The sequence below is a fragment of the Macaca fascicularis genome, chromosome 12, assembly GCF_037993035.2.
Source record: "Macaca fascicularis isolate 582-1 chromosome 12, T2T-MFA8v1.1".
NCBI classification, from domain to species: domain Eukaryota; kingdom Metazoa; phylum Chordata; class Mammalia; order Primates; family Cercopithecidae; genus Macaca; species Macaca fascicularis.
The window spans coordinates 99246085-99260598 of NC_088386.1; the positions used below are offsets into that span (position 1 = coordinate 99246085).

General features: G+C 40.4%; 1 protein-coding gene across 48 annotated transcripts in view; it reads left to right on the forward strand.

Annotated features, from left to right (window-relative positions):
• Nucleotides 1-14514, forward strand: part of ABI2 (abl interactor 2) — a 109318-nt gene that overhangs the window by 24739 nt on the left and 70065 nt on the right. The window lies entirely within an intron of this gene.

Consider the following 14514-nt stretch of genomic DNA (forward strand, 5'->3'; position numbering starts at 1 on the left):
AGATGCTTACCATTATGTTAAAATTCTCTACAGTATTCCGTATGGTAACATGCTGTACAGGTTTGTCGTGTAGGAGCAGTAGGCTATACCATAATAGCCTAGGTGTGTTATGCTCTTTCATCTAGATTTGCGAAGTTTACTCTGTGATGTGACAGAATTGCCTAATGACGCATTTCTCAGAATGTATATCCCTGTTAAGTGATGCATGACTGTACTTCTGTTTCTAAATTTATTACTAAATATTTTATTCTTTTTCTATTGTGAATGGAATTTGTAATTTTTTTTCAGATTACAATTATCATATAAAAATACAGTTGATTTTGTATATTGATCTTTTATGGTGACTTAAACTTGAATTAAAATTACGTCTAAAATTCCATTTTGCATTTCCACTAGCTACCATTCAAGTGCTCCATAGCCACGTGTGGCTAGTGACTACCATGTCTAATAGATATGATTATTTTCAACATTGCAGTTTTATTAGATATCCAATAAAAGCCAAAAAATGAGTACCCCTTTTACCTCTAATTTCCTTCTGTCCAGACACACTTCATTTATGCATTTATTTATTTTTCGAGACAGAGTCTCACTCTGTCGCCCAGACTGGAGTGCAGTGGCATGGTCTTCGCTCACAGCAACCTCTGCCTCCCAGGTTCAAGTGATTCTCCTGCCTCAGCCTCCAGAGTAACTAGGACTACAGGCATGTGCCACCACACCTGGCTAATGTTTTCATATTTTTAGTAGAGATGGGGTTTTCCCTGTTGGTCAGGCTAGTCTCGAACTTTTGGCCTCAAGTGATCAGTCCACCTTGGCCTCCCAAAGTGTTGGGATTACAGGTGTGAGCCACCATGTGAGGCCCAGAAGTACTTTAAACTCTTATCTGTTTCTTCTGGTATTCATCTCCATATGTCCATGTGATATGCCCATATTGCTATTTTTTGAGATTCAGACATTTTTACTATGAGAAATGGTAACTTAGCTTTCTTATATTTCTTCCTGTCTTCTTAACATGTAGATTTAGCAACTTTTAGATTTATTCATTGTATCCGTTATATCTATGTAAGTAATCACAGCTGAAGCATAGAGTGGATTGTGATTAGATTTTATTTATTTATTTAATTTTGAGACAAGGTTTGGCTCTGTTACCCAGGCTAGAGTGCAGTGGCGCAATCTCAGCTCACTGCAACCTCCACCTCCCGGGCTCAAGCCAACCTCCCACCTTGGCCTCCAAGTAGCTGGGACTACAGGCGTGCTCCTCCACTCCCTGCAAATTTTTGTATTTTTTTTTATAGAGACAGGGTTTCACCATGTTGCCCAGGCTAGTCTCAAACTCCTGAGCTCAAGTGATCTTCCTGCCTCAGCCTTCCAAAGTGCTGGGATTACAGGTGTGAGCCACTGCGCCCAGCCAGTTAGACTTCTTAAACAAATTTTTTCTTTTCCTTGGCACTAATAATTCATTTTTTGACTTGCTTAGTTACCTATGAATCTATCTTTAGTTCATCTCTAAACTCTCCCCTGGATGTATGAATCTAATATGAACATACTGAAACTTATCAGTAATCTATCAGTTGTTGAGAGCTTCAAAGGGACTGAATTTTTACCATATCTGGAAGTTAACAGGTTAGCTAGGGAGTTTCATGGGTGCTGTGGCAAAAGAGGTGAGACTTCTAGGTCAAAGGCATAGGACTTTATTACAACAACAATAATAGCCAGCATATTAGCATTTTCTTGCACTGTACTGGTTCCCAAGGCCCCAGTTCACATATTGTGATAAGAAAGGCCCAGGTGATAACTGGTATATGCAAGGGTTGTATTACAGGGAAGAACCCTGAATTTAGGAAACCTAAATCTTTTATATTGGTCTGTGAACATGTCTGCCCTTTGCTCCAGAGGGATATGCTATCTTAGTATCTTCTAAGACTGTTTTTGATATAAACATTCGGAAAAGATGGTCTGGAATAAAGGTAGTCAGTACTTCTGCTCACATGAGTGCAGAGACCTATGGAAAATTGTCTTCTAATATCAGTTTCATCCCTCCTCCCCCAGAGAAGACATAAGTATGTCCCCTTTGCCATTCTCCAATCTGGATTGTCTGGATTGTTAACATTTTAGTCCTGCTTCACAGCTGTCATCTCAGAAGTTTCCTTTGCTGTCAACCTTGGATTTCCCTTTTCCTCTTTGATGTAGATCCTATTTTCTGGATCCCATGCTTCTTTCTAGGCTTTCTGTTTTGACAGTGCATATCCTCTGGTGCTTCCTGACAAAGAAGACATGGAAAGTTAAGAAAAGAAGACTGGGTGTGGTGGCTCATTCCTGTAATCCTAGTACTTTGGGAGGCCATGGTAAGAGGATTGCTGGAGCTCAGGTGGGAAGACTGGCCTGAGCAACATGGTGAGATGTTTCTACTAAAAACAATTAAAAAAAAAAAAAAATAGCCAGGCCTGGTGGTGTGCGCCTGTAGTCCAGACTACTTGAGAGGCTGAGGCTAGAGGATTGCTTGAGCCTGAGAGGTTGAGGCTGCAGTGAGCTGTCATTGCACCACTGCACTCTAGCCTGGGAGACAAAGGAGGACCCTGTCTCAAAAAACGAAAACAACAAAAAACAAAAAACCCAAGAGGCCAGGTATGGTAGCTCATGCCTGTACTGTTTTGATCCCAGCACTTTGGGAGGCCGAGGTGGGCGGATCATCAGAGGTCTGGAGTTCCAGACCAGCCTGACCAACATGGAGAAACCCTATCTCTACTAAAAAAATGCAAAATTAGCCAGGCGTGGTGGCACATGCCTGTAATCCCAGCTACTCAGGAGGCTGAGGCAGGAGAATCGCTTGAACCTGGGAGGTGGAGGTTGCTGTGAGCCAATATTGCACCATTGCACTCCAGCCTGGGCAACAAGAGCGAAACTCTGTCTCAAAAACAAAAACAAAAACAACAAAAAACCAAGAAAGCCCTGGTGTGCTGAAAATCTTCAACTTTCACTAGATGGTTTGACTAGATGTAGAATTATAGGTTGGAAATAATTTTTTCTCCAGATTGTAAAGGCATTCTTTTAGTTTATTGTCTCCTAGCTTTTGGTGTTGCCTTTGAAAAGTCAAGTACTGTTTCGATTCTCAGTTCTTTGTATATAGTTTTTTCTTCTCTCTCTGAAAGCTTATAGAATCATTTATTTGTTATGATGATGATCCTTCCTATGGGTCTTTTTCATTAATTGTACAGTGCACTTAATGAGTGCACTTAGTGGAGACATACTTTTCAGCTCTGAAAAAATTAACTTGTATTTTTTTGAGACAAGGTCTTGCTCTGTCACCCAGGCTGGAGTGCAGTGTTGCAATCATGGCTCACTACAACCTTAGACTCCTGGGATCTCATGCCTTAGCCTCCCAAGTAGCTGGGACCATAGGGATGTGCCATCACACCAGGCTAATTTTTAAATTAAATTAAATTAAATTATATTTTATTTTGAGGCAGAGTCTTGCTCTGTCACCCAGCCTGGAGTGCATTGGCGCAATCTCGGCTCCCTGCAACTTCCACCTCTCAGGTTCAAGCAATTCTCCTGCCTTAGCCTCCTGAGTAGCTGGGACTACAGGCACACGCTGCCACGCCTGGCTAATTTTTTGTATTTTAGTAGAGACGGGGTCTCACCGTGTTACCTAGGCTGGTCTCGAACTTCTGAGCTCAGGCAGTCCGCCCACCTTGGCCTCCCAAAGTGCTATGATTGCAGGTGTTAGCCACCATGCCCGGCCAAATTTTTAAATTTTTTTGTGGAGATGATGTCTCGCCATGTTGCCCAGTGTCGAACTCCTGGGCTCAAGCAATCTTCCTACCTCGACCTCCCAAAGTGTTGGGATTATAGGCATGAACCACCATACCATACTCGGCAGCATATTTTAAAATGCAGTTATTTCTAAAAGTTTTTGGTTTTACACATTTTTTTTTTTTTTTTAGGTAATAAGATGTAAGGATTATAAGAACCTTTATGCTTACATATGGTAGAGTATACTTCACATTGTCCCTGTCTTTTTTGTGGGGGAGGGAATGACTGAAAGCATTGGGAATGTTTAAGGCAAATGAGTTAAAAAAAAACTAAGAACGATTACTTCTTCAAATAATGAGGAAAGTGTTTTTAAAGCTTTTGTCCGTTTTTAAAAAGCAAGTTTCACGTTAGATTTCTTACGAAACTCGGTTTTTTCCTAATATAAAATAGATATAAAATTTGTGATTTGTTACTTTTTATGTAAGCATATATAGTCCAGTATAAAATGACCAACTTCCAAATATGTTCCATAAAAGAATCATATTTTATAGCTGAAGATGACCTAAAAATCCAGTCCCTTTAATATAACTTACGGTAACTGAGTCCTTGGGAGTATAAATTAATTATTTAAGAGCAAGTAAGATAGTAACAGAGCTAGAACAATAACTCAAATGCCCTTATCCATTCTAGTATCCACAGCATTTCTAGAAACCTCACTTAAGGCTTTAATGTGATAGGTTTTACTCAAAATAGTCAACCACAAGTGTAGCAAATAGCTAGGTGACTTTATGTTCTGAATCTCATGAAGATTAACCTCTGATCATTTGTTTTATTTCTAAATAACCGCCTTTTTCTCAAGTGCTCCTCTGACACTTTTGGTGTGTAGGTGAATATCAAGTTAACCTGCCTCAGTTATTTCCAGTTTGTCTGTACATGTTGTCTAGGCAGATGGCATAACGTATTTTAAAAGTGTCATGTTATTGAGAACTGAAGCCAGTATATGTTAAATGATTAAAAGGAACAATTTAAAGAATTTTAGGATTCTTTGGTCTCAAGTGACAGAAACTGAATTTGGTTTTTGGGTTTTTTTTTTTTTTTGAGACAGAGTCTCACTCTGTTGCCCAGGCTGGAGTGCAGTGGTGCAGTCTTGGCTCACTCAAACAATTCTCCTGCCTCAGCCTCCTGAGTAGCTGAGACTACAGGTGCGGGCCACCACACCTGGCTAATTTTTGTATTTTTAGTAGAGATGAGGTTTCACCATGTTGACCAGCCCTTCTCGAACTCCTGACCTCCTGTGATCCATCCGCCTCAGCCTCCTAAAATGCTGAGATTACAGGCTTGAGCCACTGTGCCTGGCCTGTTTTGTGTGTGTGTGTGTGTGTGTGTGTTTGTGTGTGTTTGTTTGTTTTTGAGACAGGGCCTTGCTCCGTTGCCCAGGCTGGAATGCAATGGTATAGTCATAGCTCGCTACATCTTCACTGCAGCTTTGAACTCCTGTGTTTAAGTGATCCTCCCTTCTCCGCCTCCCAAGTAGCTGGGACTACAGGTGTATGCCATCATCCCTGGCAAGTTTATTTTTATTTTTTGTAGAGACAGGGTCTTGCTCTGTTGCCCAGGATGATCTTGAACTCCTGGCCTCAAGTGATTCTTCTGCCTTGTCTTCCCAAAGTGCTGGGATTACAGGTGTGAGCCACCACACCCAGCCAGAAATGTAGTTTGAACAAACTTAAACAACAAAATGTGAATTTATTAGTTATTAATTAAACCATGTGAAGGAGCAGGAATCACTGGAATCAGGAACTCAAACACCGTTAGAACTCTGTCTCATTTCTACTTCTTTATGCATGTTGGCTTCATCCTTTCAGATGGGCATACTTCATTTACTGTGAGATATCCTTTCATGTGTTTTGGGCCTTGCGTATTAATAGTTCCGACATCAGAAGACAAAAGCATTCTGTCTTTTAGAATCAGTTTGAAAAATTCAGCCAGGCATGGTGATTTACACCTGTAATTCTAGCACTTTGGGAGGCTGAGGTGGGCAGATCACTTGAATCCAGCCTGGCTAACATGGCGAAACCCAATCTCTGCTAAAACAAAACAGAACATAACAAATTAGCTGGGTGTAATGGTGCACATCTGTAATCTTAGCTGCTCTGGAGGCTGAGGCACAAGAATTGCTTGAGCCTGTGAGCAGAGGTTGCAGTGAGCCGATATCGTGCCATTGCACTTCAGCCTGGGTGACAGAGTGAGACTCTCTGTCTCAAAAAGAAACAAAAACAAAACAAAACAAAACAAAACCCGAAAAACGAAAACAAAAAACAAAAGAAAAGTCCAGGGAGGGATCTATGTCATGGTTCTGTTGCTTGAACAAAATCACTGTGGGCCTGAAGTGGGCAAATGTATTGGAATTTCCCTAGCATAGGTCAGACTGTGGAGTGTGTGATGGAGAGAAGGCATTTTGTTTTCCTTTTTAATCAAGATGCTTCTGAGACAAACGTGATCTATGACAGATTAAATAAAGTTTTTTTATAACATAATCAGTCTTTTTATATATGCCTTTTTATTTTCCTTCATTTTCTTATGAGCTGAAGACTTCTAATTCCCAAGTTGATAGAATTTTTACTGATTACATTTTCACTTGAGTTCTTATGAGTGATGTCTTGATTTAGAGTATTCAGCCTGTAGTTTCTCTCATTTGTAGAATGTACAAAGATCCCAAATCTGTACTTTGCTTAATGTAAAAGAATCAATATTTTTTAATCTGTTGTAGTTAGACAATATACAGGTTATATTTAAATATGTTCAAGTATATAAATGTGTGTGTCTTAGTTCATTGGTCCTTCTAAAACTTAGTTCATTGGTCCTTCTAAAATCTTAGGCTAGGTAACTTAGCAGAGATTTAGTGCTCGCGGTTTTAGAGGCTGGGAAGTCCAAGAGCAAGACGTCAGAGGATTTGGTGTCTGATGATCACCTGTTCCTCATAAATGGTGCCTTCTGTGTGTCCTTATTTGGCAGAAGGGACAAACAAGCTCCTTTGGCCCTTTTTTATAAGGACACTAGTCCCATTCATGAAGGCTCTGCCTAATCACCTCCTAAAGGCTCCATCTTTTAACACCATCACCATCAGAGTTAGGTTTCAACATGTACATTTTTGCGGGGGGACACAAAAAATTCAGACTATAGCAATGAGTATTTAGAAATTAAGCAGTTTTGGCCGGGCGCAGTGGCTCACGCCTGTAATCCCAGCACTTTGGGAGGCCGAGGCGTGCAGATCACAAGGTCAGGAGATCGAGACCATCCTGTCTAACTTGGTGAAATCCCATCTTTACTAAAAATACAAAAAATTAGCCGGGCGTGGTGGCGGGCGCCTGTAGTCCCAGCTACTCAGGAGGCTGAGGCAGGAGAATGACGTGAACCCGGGAGGTGGAGCTTTCAGTGAGCAGAGATCGTGCCACTGTACTCCAGCTTGGGTGAGAGAGTGAGACTTCATCTCAAAAAAAAAAAAAAAAGCAGTTTTGGCTGGGCGTGGTGGTTCATGCCTGTAATCCCAGCACTTTGGGAGGCCAAGGCAGGTGGATCACAAGGTCAAAAGACTGAGAGACTATCCTGGCCAACATGGTGAAACACATCCCTGCTAAAAATACAAAAATTAGCTGGGTGTGGTGGCACATGCCTGTAGTCCCAGCTACTCAGGAGGCTGAGGCAGGAGAATTGCTTGAACCTGGGAGGTGGAGGTTGCAGGGAGCTGAGATCCCACCACTGCACTCCAGCCTGGGCGACAGAGCGAGACTCCATCTCAAAAAAAAAGAAAAAATTAAGCAGTTGTATAAAGGCCTTTTTAAGTTAGTTAATGTAGTCTATTTTATTTTAGGATTAAAAAAACCTTAAATTTATTTAAAAACAATTTGTGTTGTCATGTGAGATTGGTTATCAATGATAAAGGTTCTTATTGGTAAGAGGATGAGGAATGCTTTAAACACAAGGTGAAGTGTTGGGTGGAGCAGATTATTTTGCCTTAGATTTTGAGAAGCTGGAAAGGGGAAATGGGATATGATGAAGGGAAACAAATTTGGTGGTTTGGGGTAGAACAGTTGAGGCACTGTAAATAAGAAGTAAGAAGAATTAAAGCAGTGTAAGTAGAATTTAGATACCGAGAATGACCTGATTCAGGCTAGTAAGTGACTTTTGCCTAGAGATCAGTCTGACTGGGGCTCAATATATGGCCTAGCTGTGAAACAACAGATGATGAATGAGAAGCCCAGCATGCAGAAAAGAAGTTTGCTTGGCATACCAGAGATTCTACCAATATTTAGGGACATGGCTTTCCAAGATCAGGAAACTTCTGAGTTTAGAACATTGAATCAACATAAGGTTAAATGGGACTCTTGTTTAGTCTCCTTTGACTCTTATGCTGTTGCTAATATCATTTATGAAGTCAGGAAGGACCAAAATTAGGGTAACAACTTTCAAGGATGACCTATTCTCTATTTATTCAAGAGTAATACATTACTGAGGAGAAGCGTGGCCTCAGCATGAGCACTAGCTCCACAGGTGTGACTGATGGCTGTCAGTGCTTTGTAAAGCATATTCGCTTGCAAAAAGATCTGAATATGTGTGTCTGGCTGCCACAGCAATCCTTGCTTGAAATAAAATTTTCCATTACTGTTAGAACAGTTCCGGAGAAGTCTCCTTTGGTCTGTCTTGAGTCAGTGCCTTAGCCTGTCAGTGTCCAACAGGTTGGTATACTTTTGACAGACTTGGGTCATGTGTCTGTCCCTGAGGGGATGGGAATCAATTCTCAGGCTTAAATCACCATATGAAAGTGAAATTCTGTTGCCAGAGAGCAGTAATGGATGCTGAACAAGAAAATGTTCGGCTGGGTGTGGTGGTGTGTGCCTCTAGTCCCAGCTACTTGGGAGGCAGAGGCAGGAGTATCACTTGAGCCCAGGAGTTTGAATCTAACCTGGGCAACATAGTAAGACCCTGTCTCAGCAAAGAAAAAAGTTCTCTATAATGGTGGTTTGCCACACTGAATTTTTTTTTGGCATGGGACAGTTCGCTGCACTGACTTTTCTTTTTTTGTAGGAAGCAGTATAGAAGTTGCCAGTATGCTGACACATAAAGGAAAACAGAATGAAAACTAAAAAAAAGGAGAAAGTCAGAGCCTGTTGTGTTGCATGGCAATAAAACCAGATGAAGAATAACCCGTTTTCAACCAGACAGTTCTTTATTTCTTTTTAAAAAATGACTGTTCTGTGCAAATACAGGAAAATTTAAAAGGACCGTTAACATAGACATTCTTCATCCTTTTGCCTAGATTGAATGATGTCCTGTGTCTTATAGTGTCGTTTATTGAGCAACGGAGTACCCTTTCTCAAGGCTGTGTCTGTGCTAAGTTTGCAGGAATCGAAATTTTGAGTGATTCTACTATATTAGTGAGGAAGGCTAGTGAAGAATAATTACTTCCCTTGTGGTCCTTCTTGAATCCTCAGGAGATTTAACTAAAAATAATTTTTTGTTAGAGGAAACATTTCTGATGAGTTCTGCTGTTGACAGATCAGTTTGGAAAGAAAAGAGCTCAGCATGGTAATATATTTCTAGTTCATTTGTATGCTGGACCCTGGATGACATAGTTCCTGTGATCTCAGTTATTCTGGCAGTAGCTCAGCTAGTTCATATCCACAGTTGTGGCAAAAAACACTTTTGTACTGAAACAAGTGAAGTAGATAATGTGGCATCCAGAGTGTGCTGTTGTGGTCTGTTTTTCATCTAAGCATGAAATAATGATATTGAAAAACTGTTTTTAATTATAAGAGGAATATATAATGTTAGATAAAATAACCTGTACTTTCATTGTGAACATTTCTTTTAATAATTTCTAATATAGCAGTACAAGGTCATGTTGTTTGGAGGTCCTGGGAGTAGTTGCTTTATATTCACATACATGTAATTGGGAGTATGTTACCTTTGGGTCCCACTACATTTTAAATACTGAGTTTTACTATATTTTGAGTATTTTGTTTTTTCTATTGGTATTTAATTTAATTAATTAATTTATTTATTTTGAGACTGAGTCTCACTCTGTCGCCCAGGCTGAAGTGCAGTGGCACGATCTTGGCTCTGTGCAACCTCTGCCTCCTGGGTTCAAGCTATTCTCCTGCCTCAGCCTTCCAAGTAGCTGAGTTGACAGGTGTGGGCCAGCACACCTGGCTAATTTTTGTATGTTTAGTAGAGACAGGGTTTCTCTATGTTGGGCAGGCCGGTCTTGAACTCTGGACCTGAGGTGATCCACCTGGCTTGGCCTCTGAAAGTGCTAGGATTACAGGTGTGAGTCACCACACCCAGCCTGTATTTTAAACACTTTTGTTTTGAGATGGTCTCACTCTGTTGCCCAGACTGGAGTGCAGTGACGTGATCTCAGCTCACTGCAGCTTTGCCTCCTGAGTTCAAGTGATTCTCCTGCCTCAGCCTCCTGAGTAGCTGGGACTACAGGCATACACTATCACGTCTGGCGAATTTTTGCATTTTTAGTAGAGACAGGGTTTTTACCATGTTGGCCAGGCTGGTCTTGAACTCCTGGCCTCAAGTGATCCGCCTGCCTCAGCCTCCCAAAGTGTTGGGATTACAGGTGTGGCCCAGTGCGCCTGGCAGTATTTTAAATACTTTTACATTAAAGAAAATTTTTGTGTGAGTATATAGGAGCATATAGGTGTATATATTTATGGGTTGCCTGAGATATTTTGATACAGGCATACAATGTGTAATAATCACATTAGGGTAAATGGGATGTCCATCACCTCAAACATTTACCCTTTGTGTTATAAACAATCCAACTATACTTTTCGGTTATTTTAAAATGTAAAATTAAATTATTTTTTATGAAATCACCCTGTTGTGCTAGCAAATACTAGGTCTTACTCATTCTTTCTATTATGTTGTATCCATTAACCATTCTCACTTTCCCCCTACGTCCCTGCTCCCCTACCTCCCTATCTTTCCTTCTACCTCCTCCTCTCCTACCTCCCCACTTTCCCCCTACCATTCCCAGCCTCTGGTAACCATCTTTCTACTCTCTATTTCTATGAGTTCAATTGTTTTAATTTTTAACTCCCACAAATAAGTGAGAACATGTGATCTTTCTGTGCCTGGCTTGTTTCACTTAACGTAGTGACCTCCAGTTCTGTCTATGTTGTTACAAATGATTGAATCTCATTCTTTTTTATGGCTGAATAGTACTCCACTGGGCATATGTACCATATTTTCTTTTCTTTTCCTTTTTTTTTGAGACGGAGTTTTGCTGTTGTTACCCAGGCTGGAGTGCAGTGATGTGATCTCGGCTCACTGCAACCTCTGCCTCCTGGGTTCAAGCAGTTCTCCTGCCTCAGACTCCCAAGTAGCTGGGATTACAGGCATGCGCCACCATGCCCGGCTAATTTTGTATTTTTGGTAGAGATGGGGTTTTACCTTGTTGGTCAGACTGGTCTCAAATGCCTGACCTCAGGTGATCTGCCCACCTCGGCCTCCCAAAGTGCTAGAATTATAGGCGTGACCCATTGCACCTGGCCTGCACCATATTTTCTTTATCCATTCATCCTTTTTTTTTTTTTTTCAAATTTTATTTTGAGACAGGGTTTTGCTTTTGTCGCCCAGGTTGGGGTGCAATAGCATGATCTTGGCTCACTGCAACCCCCGCCTCCTGGGTTCAAGTGATTCTCCTGCCTCAGGCTCCTGAGTAGCTGGGATTACAGGCACCTGCCACCATACCCAGCTAACTTTTGTATTTTTAGTAGAAATGGGGTTTCACCATGTTAGTCAGGCTAGTCTCGAATTCCTGACCTCAAATGATCTGCCCGCCTCAGCCTCCCAAAGTGTTGGGATTACAGGTGTGAGCCACTGCATACTTGTACATTGGCTAGGAACTGAACCCGGGCCTTCTGTGTGGAAGGCGATTCTACCGCTGAACCACCACTGTGCTGATTTATCCATAGAGCAGGTAAACAAATGGCAGCCCTGGTCCTTTAAACTTTATCTTGAACTTAGAAATAACAAGAAAAGACCCTTGAGCCCCAAATAACTTTTTGATGAGCATGCAAATGTAAAATACATTTCAGAAAGATTTAAAAATCTTTTGGACCTCTTATGCTTTATAATTATTCCTTATAGTTGACTAGGATGGAATGCTTAATTTTCAGTTTCTATTATTTTATATTAATGCACATACACATATTTTTTTAACTAAATTTTTTTTTGAGGGACACGGTCTTGCTTTGTTACCCAGGCCAGAGTGCAGTGATGTGATCATGGCTCACTGCATCGTTGACTTCCTGGGCTCAAGTCATCCTCCCACCTCAGCCTCTCTAGTAGATAAGACTGCAGGGGGTCCACCATCATGCCTGACTGATTTTTAAATTTTTGTAGAGTTGAGGTCTCACAATGTTGCCCAGGCTGGTCTTGAACTCCTGTCTTTAAGCAATGCTCCTTCCTCAGCCTCCTAATGTTGTGGGATTGCAGACATGAACTGCCATGCCTGGCCAGCATTATGCTTTACTCTTTTTGATAATGGAAGTACTACATGCCCAAGTTAAAAAAAAAATTAAGCCATATTGAAAACATTTAAAAAATCCGAATCAACTTTATTTCCAACATTCAGAGAAAACTTAGGTTATCATTTTGGAGCTTACTTTTTGGACATTTTTCTTGTGCTCGTATTTATACACAGGCACATACAGAATTATGATGATTATGTTCAAGATCCATTGTAATCAGGTTTTTTTCACTTAGTTATATCGTAGATATCTTTACGTAGCAGTAATGATAGCAATACCATTTTAAGTTACTGCATTAATGTACTATGTGAATGTATTGTTTAGTCAGCCTCATGCTTTTTCTCTTTCATCATTAAATGAGTTAATGAACATGAATATTATTGTCTATACCTTTTTCTTATTTGATTATTGTTTATTCACATAATTTAAAGCTACAAATGTAGCGAAACTTGTAAAACTTCAGAGTGAAATATTGAAGCCCTTGAGGTATTGGTATTTATTATTATTATTATTATTATTATTATTATTATTTTGAGATGGAGTTTTGCTCTTGTTGCCTGGGCTGGAGTACAGTGGTACAATCTCTGCTCACTGCAACCTCTGCCTCCTGGGTTCAAGCGATTCTTCTGCCTCAGCCTCCTGAGTAGCTGAGACTACAGGTGCACGCCACCATGCCCAGCTAATTTTTGTATTTTCAGTAGAGATGGGGTTTCACCGTGTTGGCCCAGGATGGTCTCAATCTCTTGACCTCGTGAGCCACTGCACCTGGCCGAGGTGTTGGTATTTTTTTAGTATGATATTGTTGCTTGGTGAAGCCAGAGAGTTGTATTTCATAGTGTCAGTCTCAGGTGTTTCAGAATACTGCTTCAGTCATATCCTGAAGTGATTCCAGAATTGCTATATTGCAGCATTTTTAGGGGTAGCTGTAAATTTGAAAATGTATTTTCGTAACACAATAATTGAAGGCTGGTGGGGAAGATGATGGAGATGACATCTCCAACATGCCCTTTGATAATATGTTGGCAGTAAAATTAATGGCTAAGAAAAAGTTACTTATATTTATGAATGTTGTAATTTTACTATTAGTGTCATGATTTGCAAGCCAAGACAGAGGCTTTTTACAAATAAAAAAAAAAATGCTATATATGGTGGTTTATAGTGTTTCACCTATGGTAAAGCTACTTGTGTCCCCAGTGTGGACCTGTTTTAGTTACTGGTAAAAGTAATAATGAAATAGAAATGTACTGAAAATTTTACTTGGAAGATTAGTGGGGGTGTGGTTTATTTTTTACACATTTATTTAAGACGTCTTGAAATGGTATACTGATTTAGAAGATACATACAAGACAAATAATCTGAGAATTACTTTCATTTTTCTGAATTAGCTGTGTAGAGTCTGTTAAGAATTCAATTTTAAAAAACTGGTTAAAAATCTGACTGAACATTTGCCATTACTGATATTCTCAACCTGGCTTTTTCTTCATACTGCTCATCATGTTACCTTTATTTTGCCTGTACTTGATTTTTATTCACCTTAATTCACCTTAGTAATTTATGTGGATCTTCTCCCATGGTAAGTCCTTGAGAGCAGATACAATGTTTTAAAATTGCTCAACTCTGAGCACAATGTTTTGTATATATGGTATATACTTGTGGATTATATTGAATGAATGTGTCACCTTTTTTTTTTGTAACAAAAATACTCTCTTTCTTTGTAGCACTGATCCTTAGAATTTCCTCCTGACATTTTCTGTTACTTTTATTTTATAGAGGATGGGACCAGATTTGTTTGCTTCTTTTATTAATGAAAATACTTGCTAAGCCATCTATAAATATTTTTACAAAATTGAATATTATTATTTCCATTTCATTGAGTAAAGCCTTACTCTATGGGATCAAGATCAGGAAAACTATTTATCTCTCTCAGGCTACGTGTTTTCTGGGGCTGTTATCTTTTGTTTGTTTTGAGACGGAGTCTGGCTCTGTCACCCAGGTTGGAGTGCAGTGGCGCGACCTCGGCTCCCTGCCAGCTCCGCCTCCTGGGTTCACGCCATTCTCCTGCCTCAGCCTCCCAAGTAGCTGGGACTACAGGTGCCCGCCACCACACTCGGCTAATTTTTTGTATTTTTAGTAGAGACGGGGTTTCACCGTGTTAGCCAGGATGGTCTCAATCTCTTAACCTCGTGATCCGCCCACCTCGGCCTCCCGAAGTGCTGGG